The sequence below is a fragment of the Triturus cristatus genome, chromosome 5_2 (assembly GCF_964204655.1).
Source record: "Triturus cristatus chromosome 5_2, aTriCri1.1, whole genome shotgun sequence".
Lineage (NCBI taxonomy): Eukaryota > Metazoa > Chordata > Amphibia > Caudata > Salamandridae > Triturus > Triturus cristatus.
In genome coordinates this window covers 147,094,702-147,111,947 of record NC_140588.1, presented here as the reverse complement: position 1 = coordinate 147,111,947, position 17,246 = coordinate 147,094,702, and positions in this window count along the sequence as shown.

The window sequence follows — 17,246 nt, the reverse complement described above, 5'->3', positions numbered from 1 at the left end:
CACCAGCTTAGAGAATGCCATCCTCTACAAACCGTCCGTGACGTACTTGACGCACTTCGTTCTGAGTAGCGATTATCAATCCCCAGGAGTTCCCAGAGATCGACAAAAGTAACCAACCTAACGTCAGAAACCTGCTAGGCAGAAAGAAGTACCCGCACGGCCCTACGGTGACCCGGATGGCGAGGTTTCCTCGATTTATTACAAGTCTCTTAGCAGTGGAAAGCACAAAAAAACTCAGAAAGAAAGGATGTAATTGTTCATAATATTCGTAACGTTAAAGTCCACTATACTGTCAATTTTTATTAGTCCTTGAACGAAGAAAGTATCGACTTCTTCCAGGTCGAGTTTGCTCTACGAACAATTGTTCAGATGGCGCAACAGTGTTCAATGAAACAGATGACGAGTCGGACCTTGGGTTCTCTGCTACTAATGACTCCACCTGTGGATCTGACAATGACGAATCCTCCTCCACAGGGTGAGCGTCGCTAAATGGCACAAAACGCGAAGGAGTCTCAGTTTCTTCGGCCGAAATCCCAGTTCTCACCCAACCGTCGGTTGGTAAGGGAATCGGTACCTTCTTTGTGTGACTGGCATGGACCCAATTTTTCCGGCCCTCCAGTCGAACCGCTGTCCTCGTCGTCAACAAGACTAGGTGGGGTCCGACGAATCTGGGCTCCAAGTTACGCTTCCGACCGAAGTTTCGGGTGACCACCCAATCTCCTGGCCGGAGCTGATGTCCAGGACCCTCTGTCTGTGCTGGTAGAGCTTCAACGACCTGTTGATGAATTAATCGTAGTTTAGTGGTCAAATCATACAAGTAATCGATCAACATTGGATATTCAAGACTATCAAAAGCCCTAGGTCTCGGGACTCCCCAAATATTTGCAGGACGACCGAACACAATCTCATATGGGCTGAGCCCTACTCGAGAGTGTACAGTTGCTCTGGTCGATAGGAGAGCCAGAGGCAAGGCATCAGGCCATGACAGACCAGTCGTAGCTTGAATCTTAGCGAGTTTCAGCTTCAGGGTACCATTGTACCCTTCGACCAAACCCGCTGCCTGAGGATGGTTGGCACTGTGGAATTTCTGTCGTATTCCAAGGCCTTTACACACACTCTGCATTACACTTCCCACAAACTCACTTCCATTATCCGACCACACAATCCGCGGCATTCCATACCTAGGAAAATACTCCTTCAGCAGGATTTTTGCTGTGGACAGGGCAGTATTATGCTTAAGAGGATAGGCCTCAATCCATCTGGAGAACGCGCAAACCACAACTAAAACATACTTCAGGTTATTGCATCTCTCCATATGGATAAAGTCCAACTGGATAACCTCAAAGGGACAAGCAGGAGGAGCGAAATGACCAGGTGGAGTGGGGGTGCCTTTTCCGGGATTGTGCATCAAACACACCATACAATTTTTAACCACTCTTTCGGCACACTTAGCGATACCATCATTCCTCCATACAGGAGACAAGAACTTACATATTCCTTTCGCACTAATATGTGACAACCCATGAGCCATCGTCACAACAGCTAATACATACGCATCCGGTAACATCCACCTCTGACATTCCGTCAGGTCAACCCAACATCCATGCATATCCAATTTCCCTGTACTTTCTTTCCACTTGGTCTTTTCAGCTTCAGTAGCTTCGTTCTGAATTTCTTTCACACTTTCAACAGTATTTTCACACATACCAGTCTCCGTCGGCCACCTTACTGAACTCGTGACATACATTCGAGTCGCAAGATTCTTAGCCGTTTCTTTAGCAATCTCATCCGCAAACGCATTACCACGACCAACATCATCCGTCACTTTCCGATGTGCACTACATTTGACGATCGCCACTTGTTTAGGCAACGTAAGTGCATCCAAAAGATCATTCACAAGATGCCCGTGCTGGATCTTTGTACCATGCGATGTCATAAATCCTCTTTCTCTCCACAATCTTCCAAAATTGTGCGCAACACCAAACGCATACTGACTGTCGGTAAACACATTCACTCGCTTTCCCTTCGACAAAACACACGCTCTTGTCAATGCAATTAACTCTGCCGCTTGCGCGGAAATCTGGTTCAATCTTGCAGTTTCCACAACCGTACTCAACGTCACTACAGCATAAGCAGTCGTCACATCACCATTCGGCAACTTGAAGCAAGAGCCATCCACATACAAAGTACCATCGGGATCTGACAAAGGAGTGTTTTTCAGGTCCACACGACCTTTTGTTTCTTCCTCAGTCCGTAAATAACAATCATGCGGTAGCACATCATCTGATTCCATATTAATCGGCAACAATGTCGCCGGATTCAGTACATTACAACGCTTGATCTGTACGTGACTTGCCAAAAGGGTCAGCTCGTACCCAGACAACCTTGCACTCGTCAGATGTTGAGTCTTTGTCCGATTCAAGAGAGTATCAACTGCATGCGGAACCATTACTATGAGCATATTGTCCATGACCAGACCTGCGGACTGCCGAATAGACGCCGCAGCTGCCGCTGTCGCCCTCAAGCAACTTGGCAACGCTCTAGCCACCGGGTCTAAGGTCGAGGAAAAATATGCACACGGACGCTGCTTATCACCAAATTGTTGCGTTAGAACACTCAACGCACAACCGTCCCTCTCATGGACGTATAATGTGAAAGGCTTGCTGTAATCAGGAGTACCTAACACAGGAGCCGAACACAATGAATCACGTAATTCAGAAAAACTTTTCAGACATTCCTCCGTCCAAGGCAAAGGGGTTGAAACGTCCTTGCACGTGAGAGCTACCAATGGCTTCGCTAACAGTGAAAAGTTCGGGATCCACTGTCTGCAGTATGACGTGATACCTAAAAAGGCACGCACATCTCTCTGAGTTGCTGGCACAGGCATTCGAGCAATTGCTGCAATTCGTTCAGGGGTCAACCTTCTTCCCGCCTTTGACAATAAGTGACCGAGATAGGTTACTTCTTGACAACAATATTGTAGTTTGGAAGGTGACACTTTATGATGTAAAGCACAGAGATGCTGTAACAAAGACACTGTAGCGGCTCTACAGAGCTGTTCAGTGTCAGCAGCAACCAACAGATCATCAACGTACTGAATCAAGGCTGCACCAGCCGGTAACACAAATGCATCAAGCTGACTCTTAAGAGCTTGGCTGTAGATTGATGGACTCTCACAGTAGCCCTGTGGAGCGCGTTTGAATCTGAAGCTGCGACCACCTAATGAGAAACCAAACAAATCTCTGCTTTCCTCAGCAATCGGAATGCTAAAGAACGCATTCTTCAGATCGATGACCGAGAACCATGATGCAGTGGCTGGAATCAGAGTCAGTAAAGCTGTAATGTCTGGCACCACAGGAAACTGCGGAACAACGACTTTATTTACCTCCCGTAAGTCGATAACTAGACGATACACGGGAGGCTTGGAGGGATCCGTTCGTTTCAGAATAGGCAACACGGGACTATTGCACACATTACCTCGTGTCTCCTCAATAACATCTTTGCCGATCAGATCGTAAATGATCGCTAACAGTGCCCTTTCACCATCCAGGGAAATACGATACTGAGGTATACGTGGCAAGCGCGCCCCAACTTTAAGTTGGACAACATAAGGTGGTATATCCAACAGGCCCACGTCATTGGGACCTGTCGCCCACAAAGAGGCTGGAAGAGATCTCAATTCCGATGGGAACTTATCGATCGATAAATACATAGGGGAAATCACGCTCTTACCCAACGTAAGCTCCACACCCGCAGGAGAACAGTACAAAGTCGCATGTAACCTTTTCAACAAATCTAGGCCCAAAAGATTCTCACCACAACCAGTAGTCAAAATCAAAGGAGCTTCCAGCTCATGAGACCCAATTGTAAGGGGCAAAGGGCTAGAAACTGGATTGCTAACGGGGGCGCCAGAAAATCCAACGGAAATGTTCGTTAAGCCAGACAAAGGCGCGCCAGGGAGTTTTGAATGCATGATGGAACTTTTCGCTGCACCAGTGTCCAACAGAAAAAGCTCAACGACGCCCAAAGTGGCTACTGATACGTATGGCCCTCTCTGATCAACCGGAACTGATACTTCTCCCTTCCTTTGTCTATGGCTGTCCTAATAGATACCATCCGCATCAACATCACACTCAACATAGCAATCATCCACATGATACTGTGTAGACCGACCGGACGATTGTTCGCGCCGATCGAAACAATTTTGCGAATCCGAAGACGTCGCAAAGCGTTCGGCCTGATTCTGGGTAACTCCGCGACCTCTACCACGAGAGACCTGTTGAGGACCGCTACGTCCTCCCCGAGCCGATACGCCATTGGCCCTGTCACGGAGAACCGGACAAGCAAACTTCAGATGGCCTTCCCCACGACAATACGCGCACTGATTATATCCCAGCACAAAGCGAGGCGCAGGCGAAGCATTGCGCGGCTGTGGTCTAGAGAACTGCGATTGCGATCTGTTTGGCTGCTGTGTATCACTGAAATTCGAACGCGATGGATAGGCTTGTTGCAACAAGACCTTAGTTTTGAGATCCTTAGTTTTCTTTTCTGCACGCTCACTTTCCTCTTTTTCTCTATTTTCGTAATATTGGGCCGTAGCCAATATTTGGGCAGTGGTAGAGACAGCCCACGCACTCTCAGAATTCTTCAACTTGTTGCCAAGGTCGGGTGACAAATTTGATACAAATTTATCAACGAACAGCCGCTGACCACCCTCGGAACCCATGTCCTGACCACTATGATCAATGAACGCTTCCTCAAATCTTGTAAAGAAATCAGAAACACTTTCATCCCTCTTTTGCCTGCACGCCGATAATTTGTCCCAGTTGACGCGCATCGCTGGCATAAGTGTTTTCATGAGGGTAATTATCCTCTGGGGCAAAGCCACAATAATCTGTTCGGGTTTAGCCCCGCCGACCTGCCGGGCATCTGCCGCTGTAAGGGCAGCCCAGTCACCGCCTAGCTCGGCTACGTGATTCTCGTGCCGAATTTTCGCCCAAATCGGCTGAGGCACCACATTGCCGAACAACATATCAATATCGGCTAGGTTCATAACAGTAGCATCCACCAATTGGGACAGCTCCTTATAATACCCTGCAGGATTCTTACGGGGATCAGGTAGGGACTGTTTCACTTGCAAAACTTCCGATCGCTTCCAAGGGAGGTGTATCCACACTCTCTGGAAATGGCCTGGGACAACAGGGTTAGCATTAGGATCACCTGGCATCCATACCGGGGGAACTTCCCGCATAGGATATTGACCAGGTTGTACCATCCATTCTGCGGTCGCGTCCTTAAACAGCGCACGCGGTTGCACTGTACATCGAAAGGATAACAAGCGTTCCAGAGCCTCTCGAACTTTGTCACCTATAATGACACCCATGGCAAACCGAAGCTGTAGCTCGGAAACCTCAGGTGGTATATCATCAGCTATATCATCGTCCCACTCCTCTTTCAATGACTTACACAATTCTTCGAACACGAATCGCTGCGTGGGCACATTAAACTGAGAAAACGTTTCGAACACTACACGTGGGGTGTATTTAACAGGGTTACGAATCCATCTACGTGCCGTTTTCACCAACGATTCACGTTCCCTACCATCAGGAAGCTGACTGCGCCTTTGAGCAATATCTGAAAGAGTCGAGCCAAGTATCGGCCCAAAAAGCGGAGAATAAAGAGAAGCAACAGCAGTCAAAAGACGACTACGAACAGAAGGAGAAGAAGACGAAGATGCAGGCGTAGCAGCCATAGGGGTGGAAACGGTAGAAGTAGACGCAGCAGCAGGAGTAGCGGGAACGACAGGCTGAGGAGGAACTTGGAAAGGCGCAGTAGGGAGAGAAGCCGGGACAAGAGGATGTACGATCTGTGGCCCAAGGGGATTCGGGAGTACGGGAGGAACGGCGGGCTGACCAGCAGCCGCCAAACCAGCGGGTTGAGGAAGAGGTGGACGAACGGGACCCATAACATCAGGAGCATAGGGAGGTGGCGATTTCATCAGATAAGCCAAAAGCGAATCTTCCACCGATTCTTCTCCTGCCTTATCGGTCGTAGAAGGTAGCGCCGGATAACATTTGTCCACTGCCATGTGGTGAAGCCGAGCACTAACTTCCTGCTCTTTCTCATCTTTATCTAACTGATATTGTTCTGCATTGCGCATCACCGTAATAACACCTTCTCGTTTATTTTTCTTATTCTGTTTGATTTCTTTCTGTTTGGCCTCTTTCCGCCATAACCGGAAGGAATCAAACATGGCCGGCCTAGCTTTCTTTTTAAATAATTTAGCTTCCAAGTTATCTAAAATGGCAGTCTCGAAACTACCATGAGGTGGCCAACTAAGGACGCCATCCTTTTTAGTGTAACGAACCCAATATTCATTATATACGATAGGACCCACGCCATGGCGACTATAGAGCTCATAAAGCGGAGTTCCAGCCGGAGGTATCGGACATGAATCCTCCAGCCGGGAATCCATGCTGCAACATTTGAGAAACCCAAACAAAGTACTACGGCCAGGCATCGTGCACACTAACCGAGTATACAAACTTCAAGGGCTATCGAATTACGATGTCCTCGCAAAGATGCAAGACCCTCGGTTTTTGGCAATTGCAATCGTCAAATAAAACCCAACAACTAAGAACCACGAATGCTATGGAACCATGCAAACAACAAAGCAATACTGGGAGCGACCCACAAATACTTAACTGAGAGAACAATGGCGTCACCAGGAAGGCCCGTTGATCGTCTCGCCGTACAAAGGACTACGCCAGGCGCCAAAACAGGTCGACAGTCAGGGCATCGGTCCGTCACAGCCGTCAGGAGGCGGGGATCTTCGCGGGAAAAGACGTCGGGCCACTTATTTCGACAACTGGATCGATGAAGCGGGGTGCACCTTCCCTCGGAGATTTCACACGAAGTTCCTCACGATCGTCAGGCTTTGGACCGGTACCGTTGATGTCGCCCCACGTTGGGCGCCAACTGAAGGACTGGGTTATTCTTAAGACCCAGCGGTGCCAGGGGACAACACCTGAAACCTTCGTGGGTTACCTGTTCTGGCGTACCAAACACAGAGACACGGGACACTTCCAGCGACGTCAGAGATCAGCGTTTATTTACTGCAGGGATACAGAGGTCACAAGAAGTACACAACGTGTAGGTTCTCGGAGACTGCTTCAAATTCGTAGAAGTGGGTCGCTCCTTTTATACACATTTTTGCCATAGCACAGTATGGCGAACAAAGGTTACAACTCGGTTCCCACAATAAACTTCAAAAGGGTCGCGTTCATGTTTCAGGAGGCCGGAACATAATTACAACAGTCTTGCCAGTTCCCAACTGTAAAAACATATTCCCTCCGCAATAAACACATTTCCTCCCAACCATAAAAGCATTAAGGAAGAACGAAAAACAGAATGCGGGGAAAGAACGAGGATGCACAACAGGTTTAGAAAAGAGTGTTAGGGGCAATAAAGGAAACTCGATAGAGGGGTCAAAGACCTCGTGTCTAATGTATGCGTGGCTGAAACAATAGACCGGAGCGGCAAGATGGGCCTTGAGCGGGGCCATCTGCCTCACTCGTGTCATTCCCCTCATCGTAAAAGTCACCTCAAAGAAACACGTGTCCTTCGTACTAGCTTGAAAGTTCCAGGGTCACGAAGCGGACAAAAAGCCCGTTCGCTGGCTACCTGAGGGCAAGAAACAAAATGGACGCTGTATCTAAAATGGAACCCGAGGGTTCGGATGAACGAACCCGAAAATGAGGCGAACCATACGTGGCTGTATAGCGAAACTTCGTACACCCACTATACTCGTCATTTGCGGTTCATAGATACCAAACTCATCCATATTCGTCACCATTCAAAAAGTGCCGTCCCGTCTCACACGGAACCTCAAAGGGCCTCTGGGTAGGAAAACCTCGGCAAAGCCACACAGGCCATACCACCTTGATTCCCCTAGGTGTCTAGTTTTAAAAAATGTGCAGGTTTGCTAGGTTTCCTAGGTGTTGTTTGAGCTAAGGCCCAACATCCACAGATACACACATTGCAAAAAAATGGTTCGTTTTGAATGGAAAAATGTAATGTGGCCATGTTGGAGTTTTTTTTTTTCCGTACATAGGCTCTAGGTTTAACCACACAAGTGAAGTACCATTATAACCAGAAGACATGTGGGAACATAGAATTGCAGAACATTTGTTATTAAAAATTTGATTTCACTGCATTTGTGCCTTCCAAATGTAAGCCATTGAAAACCCCAAAGACCTCTTAAAGCTAATTCAAGAGCTGCACAGGAGAAATTGGGCACAGGGTATTCTGGATACCATAGAGACCCTAACTCAGAAAATACAAGTAAACAATGGGTTGAGACAGGGATGTGTTTTAGCCCTGTTACCCTTCTCTCTATTTGTTGCTGATCTGCCAGAGACTCTAGCCGCCGCAAATGGATATAGCCCTAAGATGAATGGCAAACACGTGGCATGCCTCCTGTATGCAGACGATCTTGTGAGTTTAGATCAGACCGAAATAGGCCTACAAAGGAAATTAGAGAAATTTGAGAATTATTGTAGGTGGAAAAGATTTGTGGTGAATATGGACAAAACTCGGGTGCTTTGCATTGAGAAAACTAAAAACAAATGTAACTGTCACTTAGGTTCTGAGAGACTGGAAGTAGTTACTGAATACAAGTACCTTGGAATTTGGTTTGAGCGGTCTCTAAAATGGAATATCCACCTAGAGGCCCTAATGACTAGGGCTATCGCCTCGGTGTGTGGGCTGAAAAAGTTTAATAAGTCCTTTTGGAGATATGTTCTGCAGACCGGTGCTAAAAGCTTATGAAGCAATGATCCCCCGCAACTCCTATATGGAGCTGAATTGCTATGTATTAGCGGAAAAGACAGGTCGGATGCTGAGGAGGGAAAATGTTTAAAGTATTTATGTCACTCCCCAGTTCTGCTTTGATCCAAGCAATAAGATTGGAAACTGATATGATCTCATGGAATATGTTGGCTGCAAAAGCCCTAATAATATTCGGGGGGAAACTGAATGGGGAAGATAGACAAAATATTTCTCAGTTGTGCAAGAATGAAATTGTGCACAGTGAATTAAAATGGGCAAGAAGGGCTAGGGCTCACCTGGCCGCTGTCTGCACGGCTATGAAAGTTCAGCAGCTTCCGCAGTCCTCACATATTGATATTTCCATGAGTGAGCTAAAAGTGTTAGGCAAAGAATTGTCCTATACAAATGACTACCAATATCTAAGAGAGAAAAAATCTGTAGATTTTATGTTAAATGTGTGGCGCTATAAAGTGAGTTACCCATACTTGGACACTTTACCAAGTCCGTTGTTAACAAATGAAGTGCTGAGAGTAAGAATTGGTCTCAACCCCTGTAAGATAAGTAACACGGCAAAAGCAAAAATGATTGGCATAGGAGAGAATTGTCAGAAACCGGTCCTAGGAAGCTTGTTTCCGGTCCAGGGAAGGCATGGCTTGGCAGTTCGGGCTGGACTGTTCCCAGGAGGCACAGGGTCAGACTGATTTGCATATGGCCATGTCTGAACTGGGGTGGCAGAGTGGGCTAAAGAACGGTGATGGATCAAACCCAGATCTGTTGACTGGGTGTGAGTGTTTGATTGGTTCTGATGCTCCGTCCATCACCACCCCCTTTTGTACCGCTTTGTTCGCCATAAGTTGGCAGGGTATGCTCAGACGTGAGTCCCTTGCTCACTTTGCCACTGGATTCAAGCAAGCCTGGCTGAAGACGGCTGTAATGCCAGAAACCGGTCCTAGGAAGCTTGTTTCCGGTCCAGGGAAGGCATGGCTTGGCAGTTCGGGCTGGACTGTTCCCAGGAGGCACAGGGTCAGACTGATTTGCATATGGCCATGTCTGAACTGGAGTGGCAGAGTGGGCTAAAGAACGGTGATGGATCAAACCCAGATCTGTTGACTGGGTGTGAGTGTTTGATTGGTTCTGATGCTCCGTCCATCACCACCCCCTTTTGTACCGCTTTGTTCGCCATAAGTTGGCAGGGTATGCTCAGACGTGAGTCCCTTGCTCACTTTGCCACTGGATTCAAGCAAGCCTGGCTGAAGACGGCTGAAATGCCAGAAACCGGTCCTAGGAAGCTTGTTTCCGGTCCAGGGAAGGCATGGCTTGGCAGTTCGGGCTGGACTGTTCCCAGGAGGCACAGGGTCAGACTGATTTGCATATGGCCATGTCTGAACTGGGGTGGCAGAGTGGGCTAAAGAACGGTGATGGATCAAACCCAGATCTGTTGACTGGGTGTGAGTGTTTGATTGGTTCTGATGCTCCGTCCATCACCACCCCCTTTTGTACCGCTTTGTTCGCCATAAGTTGGCAGGGTATGCTCAGACGTGAGTCCCTTGCTCACTTTGCCACTGGATTCAAGCAAGCCTGGCTGAAGACGTCTGAAATGCCAGAAACCGGTCCTAGGAAGCTTGTTTCCGGTCCAGGGAAGGCATGGCTTGGCAGTTCGGGCTGGACTGTTCCCAGGAGGCACAGGGTCAGACTGATTTGCATATGGCCATGTCTGAACTGGGGTGGCAGAGTGGGCTAAAGAACGGTGATGGATCAAACCCAGATCTGTTGACTGGGTGTGAGTGTTTGATTGGTTCTGATGCTCCGTCCATCACCACCCCCTTTTGTACCGCTTTGTTCGCCATAAGTTGGCAGGGTATGCTCAGACGTGAGTCCCTTGCTCACTTTGCCACTGGATTCAAGCAAGCCTGGCTGAAGACGGCTGTAATGCCAGAAACCGGTCCTAGGAAGCTTGTTTCCGGTCCATGGAAGGCATGGCTTGGCAGTTCGGGCTGGACTGTTCCCAGGAGGCACAGGGTCAGACTGATTTGCATATGGCCATGTCTGAACTGGGGTGGCAGAGTGGGCTAAAGAACGGTGATGGATCAAACCCAGATCTGTTGACTGGGTGTGAGTGTTTGATTGGTTCTGATGCTCCGTCCATCACCACCCCCTTTTGTACCGCTTTGTTTGCCATAAGTTGGCAGGGTATGCTCAGACGTGAGTCCCTTGCTCACTTTGCCACTGGATTCAAGCAAGCCTGGCTGAAGACGGCTGAAATGCCAGAAACCGGTCCTAGGAAGCTTGTTTCCGGTCCAGGGAAGGCATGGCTTGGCAGTTCGGGCTGGACTGTTCCCAGGAGGCACAGGGTCAGACTGATTTGCATATGGCCATGTCTGAACTGGGGTGGCAGAGTGGGCTAAAGAACGGTGATGGATCAAACCCAGATCTGTTGACTGGGTGTGAGTGTTTGATTGGTTCTGATGCTCCGTCCATCACCACCCCCTTTTGTACCGCTTTGTTCGCCATAAGTTGGCAGGGTATGCTCAGACGTGAGTCCCTTGCTCACTTTGCCACTGGATTCAAGCAAGCCTGGCTGAAGACGGCTGAAATGCCAGAAACCGGTCCTAGGAAGCTTGTTTCCGGTCCAGGGAAGGCATGGCTTGGCAGTTCGGGCTGGACTGTTCCCAGGAGGCACAGGGTCAGACTGATTTGCATATGGCCATGTCTGAACTGGGGTGGCAGAGTGGGCTAAAGAACGGTGATGGATCAAACCCAGATCTGTTGACTGGGTGTGAGTGTTTGATTGGTTCTGATGCTCCGTCCATCACCACCCCCTTTTGTACCGCTTTGTTCGCCATAAGTTGGCAGGGTATGCTCAGACGTGAGTCCCTTGCTCACTTTGCCACTGGATTCAAGCAAGCCTGGCTGAAGACGGCTGAAATGCCAGAAACCGGTCCTAGGAAGCTTGTTTCCGGTCCAGGGAAGGCATGGCTTGGCAGTTCGGGCTGGACTGTTCCCAGGAGGCACAGGGTCAGACTGATTTGCAGATGGCCATGTCTGAACTGGGGTGGCAGAGTGGGCTAAAGAACGGTGATGGATCAAACCCAGATCTGTTGACTGGGTGTGAGTGTTTGATTGGTTCTGATGCTCCGTCCATCACCACCCCCTTTTGTACCGCTTTGTTCGCCATAAGTTGGCAGGGTATGCTCAGACGTGAGTCCCTTGCTCACTTTGCCACTGGATTCAAGCAAGCCTGGCTGAAGATGGCTGAAATGCCAGAAACCGGTCCTAGGAAGCTTGTTTCCGGTCCAGGGAAGGCATGGCTTGGCAGTTCGGGCTGGACTGTTCCCAGGAGGCACAGGGTCAGACTGATTTGCATATGGCCATGTCTGAACTGGGGTGGCAGAGTGGGCTAAAGAACGGTGATGGATCAAACCCAGATCTGTTGACTGGGTGTGAGTGTTTGATTGGTTCTGATGCTCCGTCCATCACCACCCCCTTTTGTACCGATAGGAGAGAATTGTGTCTGTGGATTGAACACCAAATGTGATATGTTGCATATTTTGTTGGAGTGCTTAAAACTCAAACAACAGCAGGGACAATAGTTACGCCCAATATTCTTGAAATATGGAATTATGACTCAAGGGCATGCTACAGAACTTTTAACTGAGATGCGTTTCTTAGATATAGCATGTGCTATTGGTATATTTATGAGGGCATTTAATGCAGTGTTTATTGAAAACAAGTAGAGGTGTGGAGTATTTTTAAGAATTGTACACCGATATTATTAAAATATAGGCTTTATCTGAACAACTTATTTATGGTTTTACTAGATGGAAATGTAGATTTTCCACAGCCTTGGTGGGCTGAAAATATGGATTTTATTAAGGACACGGAGGCTAATATTATGCAACAAATCCTTTATTGCTACCACTCAGCAGCAACAAGAAAACTAAAACCATGTTCTTAGAATAAAGAATTCAGAATCTCTAAGAACATTCCAATAGTAACAAAACTCCTCCACCACAACATATCTCCCTTCTTGCATTGCCTGTGAAAAGAGTAAAATACTTTAAACATTGCAAATGTTCAGTCTTAAAACTTGAAACAGATCCAACATAACGATATCTTCTTCTTTCTTTGCTCAAACGTAGAGATGAGGTACATCCGTGATCTTCCAAATTCAATCATCTTAATTCTGACCTGCATAAATACAAGATAATTATCAGGGATGCGAAGTGGAGGGATAATATTAGCCTCCGTGTCCTTAATAAAATCTAGATTTTCAGCCCACCAAGGCTGTGGAAAATCTACATTTCATGGCACGACACGGAGGCCAACATTATGCAAATTTAAAGCGTATCAACAATACATTGAGCTGCACTCTCAATTGGTTTAAAATAAAATCTTCTAAACACACAATCAGATGACCAATCTGCACATTTTAAGATGTCCTGTAAACTTCCTCCTAAAAAACGTGCTTTTGAAGCAGCTGCACCCCTCACCGAATGTGCACCAAACATACTTATATCAACACCTGCTTTCTCTATTATACATCTCACCCATCTTGCCAAAGTGGGTGATGAAAAAGCTTTATAAGGGTGTCTGAAAGAAATTAATTACTGATCCACTCCAACAGGCCTTAAAGGCTTTGTTCTACATTTATACTCCTTCACACAACGCGCCACACAAAGTTTTCCCTTTTCTAATAGGTACGGATAAAAAACAGAAGTAGAATTAGTTTTTGTTCTTTGTTTTATATAAAAACAAATTCCTTCAGGAGTAAAACTTCTGCCTGAAATCTCTAAAGCACGCACATCTGTAACTCTCCTAAACGACAAAAGACACAACAACATTGTAAGTTTATAGGATAAATCTCTTAGGTCCAACAACCCATTATCATCCCAAGATTCAAATAAACGTAAGACCAAAGTCACATCCCAAAGTGAAGTATACCTTGTTCCAGGAGGGTTAGCTAACCTGACGCTCCTTAATAATCTTTTTACCAAAACATCCTGTCCAACCGATATGCCATTCACCAAAATATGACCTGCTGAAATTGCTGATCTATGCAAATTCACTGATCTACAAGCCAAGCCTTTCTTATGCAAATCAGTTAAATAATTCAAAACATGAACTACATCTGCTGATACGGGATCCAAATCCCTTTCCACACACCAACCGTACCACCTATTCCATGCAGACTTATAAACCTTCCTTGTTCCATGTGACCAGGATTCCTTGATGAGCTTCGAATCATCTGATAAAAGCCCTGGTTTACACCAGACTCTCCTGAAAATCTCCAAGCCAACAGATGAAGTTGACCTGAATCCACCAGTGTGTGGACCTCTCCCAGCGGTCCCCTCAATATCCCTTGAAACATAGGTAGAAGAATTGGAAGATCCACACTCAACTCCAGCAACATAGGGTACCAAGCTTGTGAGCTCCAAAAAGGGGTGATCATTACTATCGTTTCTTTCCACTTCCGAATCATCCCTGTCACCCTGCTTATTATTGAAAAAGGTGGAAAAGCATAAGGGCGTAGACCTCTCCAATCCTGAAGAAAAGCATCCATCCCTATCGCTTCCGGATCCGGATGCCAACTGAAAAACCTCTCTAGTTGAGTGTTTATTCTGTTTGCAAAAAGATCCACCTGAAAAGGACCCCAAAATTGGTTCAATTTCATAAAAACCAAACTGTCCAACATCCAGTCGCTGGAGTCGTAAAAATTCCTTGAATACCAATCTGCCACAGAATTTGAATTCCCTGGTATATGCTCCGCTTGAACAAAAATATTTCTCTCCAAACAATATTCCCAAAATATCCTTGCTAAATCAGCTAAACCTTTCGACCTTGGACCTCCCATCCTGTTGACATATCTCACCGCAGAGACATTGTCCATCCTTAAAATCACACAACATTTTGCAGTCTGATTTCCAAAACATTTTATCGCAAAAGATCCTGCCAATAATTCTAAACAATTTATATGCATTCTTTTTTCCTGATTCGTCCAACGACCTCCAGAACTCAATAATCTGCATCTTGCGCCCCAACCATCCAAGCTTGCATCTGATTCTATAATCAGATCCGCATTGTCTCCAAAAATTGCTCTTCCATTCCACGCTTCCATATTTCTTAACCACCAAATCATCTCCTCCCTTGCATCCTGAGAAAGACAAATACTATCTGAATATCTTAAACCATTCCTTAAATGCAAACCCTTCAATCTCTGTAATGCCCTGTAATGTAAAGGACCTGGAAAAATAGCTTGAATTGTAGATGACAAAAGACCAATTATTCGAGTCAACATTCTCAAAGATATGCTGTTCATTTTTAGTACATTCTTCAATTCTCTTCGAATTCTTTTCAATTTTTCTTTTGGAAGTTTCAGAACAGCTTCCATCGTATTTACAACAAAACCTAAAAACTTTGTTTCCTGACTGGGTACAAATTGTGGCTTTATTCTGTTTACAACAAACCCCAGAGATTCCAGCAAATCTACTGCTAACTTCGTATGATTTAGAAGCGTATTCCTGTCCTAATCCATTATCAAAATATCGTCCAAATAAATTATCAAACGGATACCCCTCTCTCTCAGGAATGCCGCCACTGGCCGAAGAACCTTCGTGAAACACCACGGTGCTGATGACAGGCCGAAAGGAAGACACACAAATTTCCAAATTTTCTCTTTCCACACAAACCTCAAGTATCTCTGATGATCTCTCCATATTAGAATTGTAAGATATGCATCTTTCAAATCCAATCTTGTCATCCAATCTCCTTTCAATATCACATCTTTCAAGAGATGTATTCCCTCCATTTTGAAATGATGATATACCACCCAGTCGTTCAACTGACGTAAATTTATTACTGGGCGCATGCCCCCTTTGTCCTTCTTCTTTACGAGAAATATATTGCTTACAAATCCTTCTACTCTCTCTCTCTCTCTCTCTATTGCACCTTTCCTTAATAAATCTTGAACCTCTAAGTCTATCAACCTCATCTGATCTCTTTTGAAAACCATACGTTCTGGAACAACACCTTGTTTTGGTTCTTCTACAAATTCTATTTTGTAACCCTTGGCCTTCTCCAAAACCCAAATGTCCTTTGTGATTGACCTCCAAACCTCTAAAAATTGGGAAAGTCTGCCGCCCAATTTTAACTGGATAACAATATGGTCTCGACTTACCACTTGAGCTTCTTCCACGTCTCTCTCCTCTATTATATCTTTCTCTTGCACGTTGACGCTGCGGAAAAAATCCGCCTCCTCTAAAGTACTGTTGACCCTGGTAGCCTCTTGACCCAAATCCTCGTGAAAAGGAGCCTCTCGTGATACCTTGACCTCGGCCGGGAAACCGACTCCGTGTTCTCCCGGCGGAACCAAAAACACGCTCACCAAACACTCTTTTTATCTCTCTTTGAGATTTTTGTAGGCTGCTGAACGCCCCTACATATCTTGATAAATCCTTAATAAATTTGTCTCCAAAAAGAAGACCTTTAGCTAAAGGTCCTTCTTCTTTAGTTGCAAGGTCTACCAACTTTGGGTCTATCTTTAGTATTAAACTCTTTCTTCTTTCAATCGATAACGCCGTATTTGCGTCGCCCAATAAACAAATGACTCTCTGAACCCATTCTCGAAGTTCTTGCACATCAATATTTTGTTTACTAACAAAGGCCTCTTCTGCCATATCAAATTTTTTTTAAACTAGGCCAACAACATCTAACAATCTATCTTGGCATGATTTCAATCCACGATCTAATCCCTTCCTCGGGTCACGACCCCCTTTTGCAATGAAAGCTATCATTTTTTAATCAAGTTCTGGTGTCATCAGCACCTTATTCTCCACAATAGGTCGAGGACATTCTGACCTAAGTCGAACACGTACTTCCTTCGGAATTTCCCTTCTGATCCAATATTCTAAATACTTAGCAACATGATCAGATGGTGTCCATTCGGGTGAAAAAGGATGTTTTATCAGTAATGGGTCAAACATATCATTACCCATTGGATCCTTAATATTATTTATTTCCGATCCTGCATTTTCATCCTTTTTACCCCTTTTCACAGTCATCCCTACTTCAGATTCAAAATCTGAACTACAACTTATTTCTATCTCTGCACTCTCAGAGGAATCCTCACATACAATGTATTTATGTTTGCGCATTCCCTTATTTCTTTCGCCATCTGGGCCTCTTACTTGCCCATCCTTATTGCCCGTAGCTTCCTCTATTTGCCTGTCAGAACAGCAAATGTGTTCTACCACCGTAGATCTTGGTTTCTTGCCATGCTTTTCACTTGCGGAAACATGTTTCCTTTTCCTTGAAACCTTTTTATCACTAGAATGCGCATTTTCATTTTCCTGTGCTGACCAAAAACTTTCCTCTTCCTGTCGATTTGATTTTGAAGTAGCAATTAATTCAATTTTTTTTCT